This window comes from Triticum aestivum, chromosome 3D, assembly GCF_018294505.1.
Source record: "Triticum aestivum cultivar Chinese Spring chromosome 3D, IWGSC CS RefSeq v2.1, whole genome shotgun sequence".
NCBI lineage: Eukaryota > Viridiplantae > Streptophyta > Magnoliopsida > Poales > Poaceae > Triticum > Triticum aestivum.
In genome coordinates, this window is record NC_057802.1 from 258,898,694 (window position 1) to 258,908,405 (window position 9,712).

Genomic DNA, 9,712 nt, shown 5'->3' on the forward strand with positions numbered 1-9,712 from the left:
ACAATAACGATTCATCAGTTACTTGTTGCGGTAGTTGAACCCCTTATCCTCTGCATGACCTGTCATTGCCACAGTAAATAGATGAAACCCACTAGCATGAGTAGGAGTTGCTTGAGCCCTGGTGTGCCTACTCATTCATGCTTGTTTGTCATGCCTGCTATTGCTTAGAGTTGTGTCAGGTCTGATTCATCGGGGATGAGTTGGAATGGTGATGAACATGTCCTACTGTGTGTGAGCTAAGTGTGTGAACACGATTTGGTAAAGGTAGCGGTGAGAGGCCATGTAGGAGTACATGGTGGGTTGTCTCATTGCAGCCGTCCTCAGGAACTGAGTTCTGTGTTTGTGATCCATGATACAGTTACTACCACGCATTGGGCCCGAAACCAATGGACCCTCTCGGCTTCTTAATCACCCTTGTCCTCTGTCCAGGAGTTGCAAGTAGTTTCTGGTGTTTGTAGTATGCTGGAGGCCGTGGACAGCGCTGACCGAGGGGTGGGCTGTGATGCGGTAGACACGTGGCCGGGCATGCCGGGCGCCCGTTTGGTGTCTCGGAACCCCGCACACATTGTTCGGGGCCGTATGTGGAAACCTCGGCCGGACTCCCTGCGGATGGAACCTGAATAGGCGATAAACCTGGACTAGAGACTTGAGTGTTTAGGTAGGCTGTGGCCGACACCCTCGCTGGGCTTCCGCTGGAAGGTTGCCGAGTACATGTCGTGTAAACGGCGGTAAGTGGTGAGAGCATGTGTGTCGAAGTACACCCCTGCAGGGTTAACATCATCTATTCGAATAGCCGTGTCCGCGGTAAAGGACTTCTGGGTTACCTATAACAGTTCATAGACAAGTGAAAGTGGATACTCTAAAATGCGCAAGATAAGCGTGAGTGCTATGGATGGCGTTCTCGTAGGGAGACGGGAGAGGATCCATAGTGGAGTATTGATATGGTGAATATGTGGACTCGTGTGCGCCACCTCAAAGAGTTGCTTGCAGTCGTAGTTAGGATAGCCACCGAGTCAAAGCTGGCTTGCTGCAGTTAAACTCCACCACCCCCTTTGTTGATACCGATGCATATGTAGATAGTTCTGATGTAAGTCTTGCTGGGTACATTTGTACTCACGTTTGCTTATTTTATGTTTTGCAGAGAGACGTCAGTCTCGCTAGTAGTTCCGTGTGGACTTCGACGTTTAGCTTGATACCTCAGCTACGATCTTGTGCCCTCGGCAGGATCTAGTAAATAGTCAGGCTTCTCAGCCTTTTTTCATTTGTAGATGTCTGTACTCAGACATGTTAAGCTTCCGCATGTGTTTGACTTGTATGCTCTGAATGTTGGGTCGATGAGACCCATGTTTGTAATATCTGGCTCTTCGGAGCCTAATGAATAAATACTCTGAGTCGTAGAGTCTTGTTGTGATGCCATGTTGTATTTGCACATATCGAGCATATTGTGTGTATGATTGAAATGCTTGGTATGTGTGGGATCCGACAACCTAGTTGTCTATCCTTGGTAGCCTCTCTTATGGGGAAATGTAGTCTAGTGCTCCTTGAGCCATAGTAGTCCGCTACAGCCCGGTTCACCGGAGTCCTGCTAGCCCAGCACTACTGCTCCGGAACACTTGACTGGCCGGCATGTGATTCACTTCGTTCCTGTGTCTGTCCCTTCGGGGAAATGTCACGCGGTGACATCCGGAGTCCTGTTAGCCCAGTGCTACAGCCCGGATTCACACGCTGCTGACCGACACGTTCGATGTTGACTCATGTATGCCTGTCCCCATATGTTAGTGCCGCTTTGGGTTCATGACTAGCCATGTCGGCCTGGGTTCTCTGTCATATGGATGCTAGCGACACTGTCATATACGTGAGCCAAAAGGCGCAAACGGTCCCGGGCCATGGTAAGGCGACACCCGTGGGACTACCGTGCGTGAGGCCGCAAAGTGATATGAGGTGTTACAGGCTAGATCGGTGTGACTTAGAATCGGGGTCCCGACAAGGAAGCCCCCTAGCCAATCTTCATCTTCTTCCCTTCTAGCCCTGCATCCTCACAGCAGCGTCCATGGCGCCAATCAGGAGGTTCACCGCTGCCGAGAAAGGGAAGGCCCCGCATGAGGTGCCGGAGACGCTCCTGCCGAAAATAGACCGTGGTTGCCCTCGCCAGGTCACCGGAACGCCCATGGCCACTCTTTCTAGACGTAAGCATGCGCCGTCGAGGGCCCGTTCCAGCCAGATCGTCCGTGCACAGGGCCCTTCCAACATGGGAGGCCGCGGGCACGGTGGATGACGAGGCCGCAGAGGGAAGCGGGGCGAGGGTCGCCCGTCCACTTCACCGACGGGCCCATGCCGACGGCATAGCCCGCGAGTTCGTGGTATGGGTGGCGATGTCGTCGCGCTCCTAGATCTGACTCCGGCGCGCCCTCACCGCGGGGCTGCCGGCACGGGGGGCCGTGGAGCTGTGGCTTCAGTATGACAGCTGTTGCAGCCAAGCCTCACAGGCGGAGGTTGAGGCCACCTTCTCCGGTGATGTCTACATGACCCGGGGATGGGGGACGATCGCCCGCGCCTGCGGCTCCGAAGGGAGGCATGCCCTTCACTTTAAGTAAGATGGGGCGTCGATGCTCTTCTCCAGGGTCTTCGGGGAGGATGCGGAACGCCGGGAGTGCTGCCCTCGGGGCGGCAGCAGCGGTGGCGATGCCTCCCGCGGTGAGCTTGCCCTTGGCTGCAGCTCCTCGAGCAACAGTGGCGGCTCCTCCAGAGCAAGCTCAAGCGACGACGACTATGATGAGCCACCTCGCACCGCACCCGGACCTAGGAGGGAAATGACGCCGGCAAGGCGTCACGAAGTTGAGGGCGGCGCCTCCAGAGCTGCGGTTCTTGGGAGGCCTTTTCTTTTGTTTTACTCCTGTATGAAAATTATGAAGGGCCCCGCGGGGGTGTGTAAGAACCGTGGAGCATGTGCCCTAATGTTAACATTCCCAACTTATGTTACATTCGCGTTTCTCACTTGGGCACGAGCCCCCCTTTCGCTCTCGTGGTAGCTTAGTGCTCTGTGCCGATAGGACCCAGTTCATAGGCAAGCTTTGGCCGTCGCTGGTATGCCAGGTCACGGTGCCGTGGTCAAGGCCAGGAGGCGAGCGACCCGAGGTCCGTGAGAGCCCCCGAGGAGCAATGCTCAGGAGGTCCCCTTAGGCATGCAAGCGGCTCCCATAAGATTAAAAGAGGAGATTCCTTGCCCGAGCGAGATCGCGAGGAAGCAGGGCTCATGCTGACGCGTGTGAAATAACTTAGCTTAGCTTTTGTGGCCTGCGGTGGTTCCTTTGTCGCGAGGGTGAAACTTCTTCAACCTTTCGATTTTGAGCATCCTCCGTGTCCTGTAATAAATTAAGGCAAACCTCGTGAGGGGCGTGTGAGAAAACTGATGTCCATTATATTTCGAAAGGAGAATGCCACCGGCGTTGGGTCGCGCCCCTCCCTCGGTACTCCTCCGTGAAGTTTTGCGATCCCACTTCCCCCACTCATCATGGTGCTCTATGTTCTCAGGACCCGACCCTCGAGTAGGGCTCAGCCGCCGCTGGTATGCCAGGCCGCGATGCCATGGTCAAGGCCAGGGGGTGAGGGCCCCTAAGGCATAGTGCTCAAGGGCCCCCCTTTTAAGCGACTTGTGCGAGAAAGGAGTGGCTCGTCCCGTGGGGGTGCCTAGGAGGGGTTGTGCGCAACAGCATGCGGTGTGGTGTCTTACTGAGGTGGTGAGGTGTTGGCGAAGCCGCTCGAGGTCCTGTCTCCGGAGGCTCCTACGCATTAGTTAGTCATGAAATATAAATGGCGTTCGCGCTTGCCGATCTGCCCATGACCATTCCGCGAGAAGACAAAGGCACTAAGGACCTGGTGAGGTGACGTGCGTGGGGCCGGCCCGCGAGCCAGAGCTCAGTCTCTTAGGTTTTTCAGCGCTGCCGGGACTGGCCCGAGCATAGGCCCCATGCCGGTAGCCCCCTCGCGGGATGAGCAAGGGGTAAGTTAGCAAGGTATGGGGCCCGCAAAGGTAACTCCAGAGATGATGGATCATCAGGCGCAATGTTAACAACCACAATAACTCAAGCAAGCATCACTGGTCCAGAATACATAAATCAAAATGATGCAACTGCGGGGGTGGGCCCTAGTAGCCTGAGGATGATGCATCCCGAGGGGCACCCTCAATCTGAACAAACCAAAAATTTAACCTAGCACCATCGTTGTGGAAGCATCGGGGTAGCTGAAGAAATGTGACGCAGAAGCTGCTCCTCATGAGCCAGGCAGCTCCTGAGGCCCGGGGAGCTCGGGAAGCCCGTCGGGCTCACGAGGGTCTGGAGCCTCCTCCGACAGGACCACCTTGCGCCTGGTCTTGTGATCCACCATAGCACGCTGCGCGAAGCGCTGATACGAGGCGGCCATGTTCAGCAGAACAAACGGCATGCGGACGCAGCTGTAGAGACAGCCGCCACTCGGGCAGACGCGGGACGTCTAGAAGAGGTCCCGCGAAGCAGCCTTGTTGAGGCCTGTATGTTGACACAGACACGCAGCTCGCTGCCCCTGTCAAGGGCTGCAGCTGCACTTAGAGGCCGTGCGGGGCGACGCCTGCCTCGCATGGCCCTTGCCTCCTGAAGCTCTTCGATCGCCTTGATGATGAACTCTGGCGCACCCGGCGCCTCGCGCGTGCGTCTTGCTCGCATGGGCGCGCATTGAAACACGCCTCCAAGTGGTGCCCGAGCACCTCCCTCGTTGCACTGGTCAGGTCAGAGGCTCTCCAGACGGGAGCCCCCATGCCCATGCTAAGGGAGGCGCCGGGTGCGCCTTCCTATGCGGGGGGAAGGGGCGGCCCAGCAGCGGGCGCGGGGCCTATGCCCCAGCCCCCTGACGACTCTTGTGGAGGAGATGCTTCTTCTTCTTGGATGTGGTCTCAGGAGGGAGGACAGCGCCCCCGTCGTCTGAATTGTCAGCCGTCGTGGCTTGGTAAGCATGCTCGAGGGAGCAAAATGCATCCTTCTCATCGCAAGCGACCATGATGATGCCGCCACTCCTAGGAATTTTGAGGACATTGTAGCCGTGGTGAGTTGCCACCATGAACTCTATCAAGGGTCGGATACCCAAGGATGGCTTTGTACAGGTGGCCGACGTGGGTGACTTCGAAGTCGATGAGCTCGGTGTGGTAGTTGTTGCGGTTGCCGAAGGTGACTGGGAGGTGTATCTGTCCCAGGGGGATGGTGGAGCCATCGGTCACCCCTAAGAAAGGCTTGGTTGGAAGGAGCTGATCAAAGGGCACTTGGAGTGTCTCGAACATCTAGACAGAGAGAACATTGAGCCATGTGCCACCGTCGATGAGGGTCTTGGTGATGAGGATGTTGCTGATGGTTGGCATGCAGAGCATGGGAAGCGCGCCTCTAGCGGCCGAGCACTTGAGGTGATCCTTGGAGTCGAAGGTGATAGCATACCGCGACCACTTGAGGAGACGCGCAGCCTCGAGCCTCGGGAGGGCTGCATTCACCTCATGAGCAAACTAGTTGAAGATGTGTTGCGAGGCCGGGGCCTGCGCACCACCCAGGATGCAGGCGATAACACGGGGTTTTTGGAAGACCCCAGCCCCGTCGTCCTGCCGGTTGTCATCGTTCCTTCTTGGTGGCGGCAGAAGCGGAGGGAGGCCAGCATTGCCCTGATGGCGGGCCTCACGAGGTTGATCACACCAGAACCCGTCATGAGGCTCGTTGCGCAGCGCTCCTCACGAGGCTGATCGCGCCAATCCTGGCGAGGATCACAGTTGTCCCAGCGGCCTCCACCGCGGCCTCCTGCATGGTAGTAGCCGCAGTCACCATGCTCGGGGCGACGACAAAGGCGCCCATCACGGAGGGCCCTGAGCTCTTGGCGGTCGTTGGTGTTGTGGTTGTGCACGTTGTGGAATATGCAAAATGGGCGGTTGCCCCTGGGAGGTTCGTCGTGGTCACGACCACGCTTCATCTCAGGTTCAGCGGCAAGCACGGCGGGACCCTTGCGCTTCGCCTCCTAAGCCTTGGCCTTCTTTTCCTAGGGTCGGCCTCAGGAAGCTCCAGGTGGGAGAGGCGTCCCTCCTCGTCCCTTGCACACCTTTTCGCCGGGTTGAACATCTCCAGGGCCGAGCACAGGTCCTCGTTGATGGTGAGCTCCTCCTTCATCTTGTCGTCCCGGACGCCTTCAAAGAACCCTGCGATGATGGCCTCGTCGGACGCCTTCGGGATCCTGAGACGGACGTTTGTGAAGCGATGTATGTACTTGTGCAAGGTCACGCCCGGCTGCTGCTTCACGCGCCGTAGGTCGCCCACTGTAGGAGCGCGGCCGCGGGTGCCCAGGAAGTTGGCGATGAAGTGCTCGCGAAGCTCGTCCCAGGAGGAGATCGACCCCTCCGGGAGGTGCAGGAGCCAGGAACGCGCACAATCCTTGAGGGCCATGGGGAACCAGTTCGCCATGACCTTATCATCCCCGTTCGCCGCCTCGATGATCAGAGATTAGAGATGGAGGAACTCCACGGGGTCAGGGTTGCCGTCGTAACATGGAGGCAGATCCGACTTGAACTTGCCAGGCCAGACGACGTGGCACAGCTCTGGGGTGAAGGCACGACAGCCTGCTGCACACATAGGTGCAAGCCGCATGGGTGGAGCTTGGTCTTGGTGCCTACGCGCCACCGCCTCCGGCGGCGCGTGATCTTGACGCGGCGGTGTAGGAAGCGCGCGCACATCTCCTTGGGGCCGCTGCACCACCTAGCAGCTTGCTTCATAGCCCTACTGCCCCGCGCGGCGGGTCGTGGGGTTGCACACCGCGCCCGGGCTCAGGGTCGGCGCCACACAGAGGAGGAGGAGGAGGAGGAGGAGCGCCATGGGCCACGTCACCCGCCTGGGATGGCGGGGGACAGAGCGAGTGGGGCGGCGCAGGGGCCTCGCCTGCGGCGCTGACGAGCTCGGCAATGCGGCCAAGCCAGTCGTCATTACGGTAATCGGCGGGGCGGTAGCGCAGCAGCTCGCGCGCCGTGAGCAGCGCAGCTTGCACATTCGTTGGCCGGAGGCGATAATGGAAGGACGATGCCATGGCTGGAGTGGGCCATGGGGTGCCGGTGCGGCCATCGCGCCACACGGAAGGTGGCAACGACGAATCCTGTTGCTCGTGGACGGTAGGATCAGTGGAGGCGTTGGCCGCGGGGAAGCAGAGCGGCGTGGGATGCTGCGGCCCATAGGCACCGTCGTAGCGATGCGAGCGGCCCGACGCTCGGCTCGGACCCGGCGGGCATCGGCCATGGGGGCGACAGAGCAGGGCGAAAATGGGACTCGACGGAAGATTTCGACATGCCCCTACCTGGTGCGCCAAATGTCGGATTCAGGGCTCCGCAGACCCAAGAAGGTTTGAACTCTGGGACGTGTGCGAAGATCTCAACCACTCAAGCTTTGATCCCGTCACCCCACAGCCTAGCCTAGTCGGATTCTCGCGAAATAGGAAGAAGATGAACACGACAGTTTACCCAGGTTCGGGCCACCTTGCGGTGAAAACCCTACTCATGCTTTGTGGTGGATTGGCCTCACGAGGAGCTGAGGATGAACAACCTCGCGAGGGCTATTGTGGTGAGGACGGAAAGGGTTTGATCGGATCCCTTCTACGGTGGTGGCTAACCTATATTTATAGTGGCCTTGGTCCTCTTCCCTCAAAACTTAGGCGGGAAGGGATCCCACAACGGCCAATTTGAAAGGGCACAAGTAGTACATGTAATCCTGACGAAAGGTGGTCTTCACCTGCAAAGCTTCTGGTCATGACGCGGTGGTGGGCTCGGTGTTGACCTCCGTCCTGCCGAGCCCGTGATCTTGGTCTTGTAGCACCGAAATGGAAACCTTTGGGAGATTCCTTGGGAACCCACGCCTGTCCTTGCCTCCTTAGCACCAAAGAGGAAACTGCCTCCTTTGTGCCCGCTGGCGCCCACCTGGCCTTGGTCGTCATGGCTCACGTCATTGTAGCCTCGTGAGGCTGGGTACCTGCATAGAAATCGCTGCTCCTCGGAAGGTGCCCTGGGGGAGGTCGCTCCCTCTAGAGGTCTTGGTGTTGTCTGCCTCGCGAGGCCAGGGCCCTCGCGAGGGTCTCGCCTTGGCGGTCTTGTAGATGGGCCGTACCAGGCCATCGAGGGAGCCATGTCATGGGCCGTAGGCAGGCAAGTCTGGGTACCCTGGTTCCCAGAACGCCGACAAGTTGCTCGCGAGGAACCTTTTTGTCTTTGATAGAAAATGAAAGAAGAGATAAACAGCATGGGGACCTTGGCAGCATGTTACTCGTCTTATCTAAACAAGTGTAACCACATGAAAATCATGCTATGGCATATAGATAAACATGTATGCAAGTTTGTAAAATGCTTGGTTTTATTTAGATATGCACAGAGTCTACGGTTGGCTTTGTACAAAGGGTTACAAGCCCCTGAGGTAATGCTTGTACAAAACGGATTGTCGGGGCAGGGCCCGGCAACCGCTCCTTACGGGTAGAACTTGCGAATATGCTCAATATTCCATGAGTTTTGCATGCAAATGTCATCTTCGGTCTCCCGACGGACTGCGCCAGGTCTGGTGACTCGTACTACCCGGCAAGGGCCTTCCACTTCGGCGTCAACTTGTTTGCACCTTTGGTGGATTGAACACGCCGAAGGACAAGGTCGCCTCCCTCAAGGCTCCGGGCATGAACCTTGCAGCTATGATAGCGGCGCATGGCTTGCTGGTAGCGTACGACACACACAGCTGCCCAAAGACGATCTTCCTCAAGGAGCATGGCATCGTCATGCCGCAGCTGCTCTTGCTCTACTTCATCGTACGAAAGTACTCGAGATGACATGTATATGAGTTGCATGGGGAGCACCACTTCTGCACTATAAACTAGGGGGAAGGGTGTCTGGCCAGTAGCTCGATTTGGTGTCATTCTGAGTGACCAAAGAACCACTTGCAACTCATCAATTTAATGCCTCCCGCACTTGTGCAGCCTGTCAAAAATCCTTGTCTTGAGCCCGCCAAAACTTCACCATTTGTTCTTTTTGCATTCGCATTACTCCTTGGGTGCGCAGCGGATGTGAACCACACCTTGCTTCTAAGGCTCTGAGTGTATTGCATGAAGGTGTGGCTCGTGAATTGTGTGCCATTGTCAGTGATGATCCTGTTCGGGACCCTGAACCGGCTAACTAATCCTTTGAAGAACCTGACAGCCGACTGGCCAGTTACCTTTCTCACTGGTTCTACTTCAGGCCACTTTGTGAATTTGTCGATGGCGACGTACAAGAACTCAAAGCCCCCGGTAGCACAGGGGAAGGAGCCCAACATATCAAGCCCCCAGACCGAAAAGGGAGAGGATAGAGGAATCGTTTGGAGGGCTTGCGCTGGTTGATGTATGTTCTTTGAATGGAACTAGCATGCTTCACATCTAGTTACTAGCTCAGTTGCATCCTGGAGTGCAGTGGGCCACTAAAAGCCTTGTCGGAAGGCCTTCCCAACAAGGGTTCTTGCTCCAATGTGAGAACCACATACGCCTCCATGTATCTCCGCCAACAACTTCAAGCCATCTTCCCGGGTACACTTCAATTTCACCGTTTGGTCTCTTTCTGCACTAGATGTTATCCACAAACTTGTACATACTTGACTGACGGGCTACTTTCTCAGCTTGCTCTTGCTCTTCGAGAAGTTCTCCTGTTTGGAGGAATTGAACT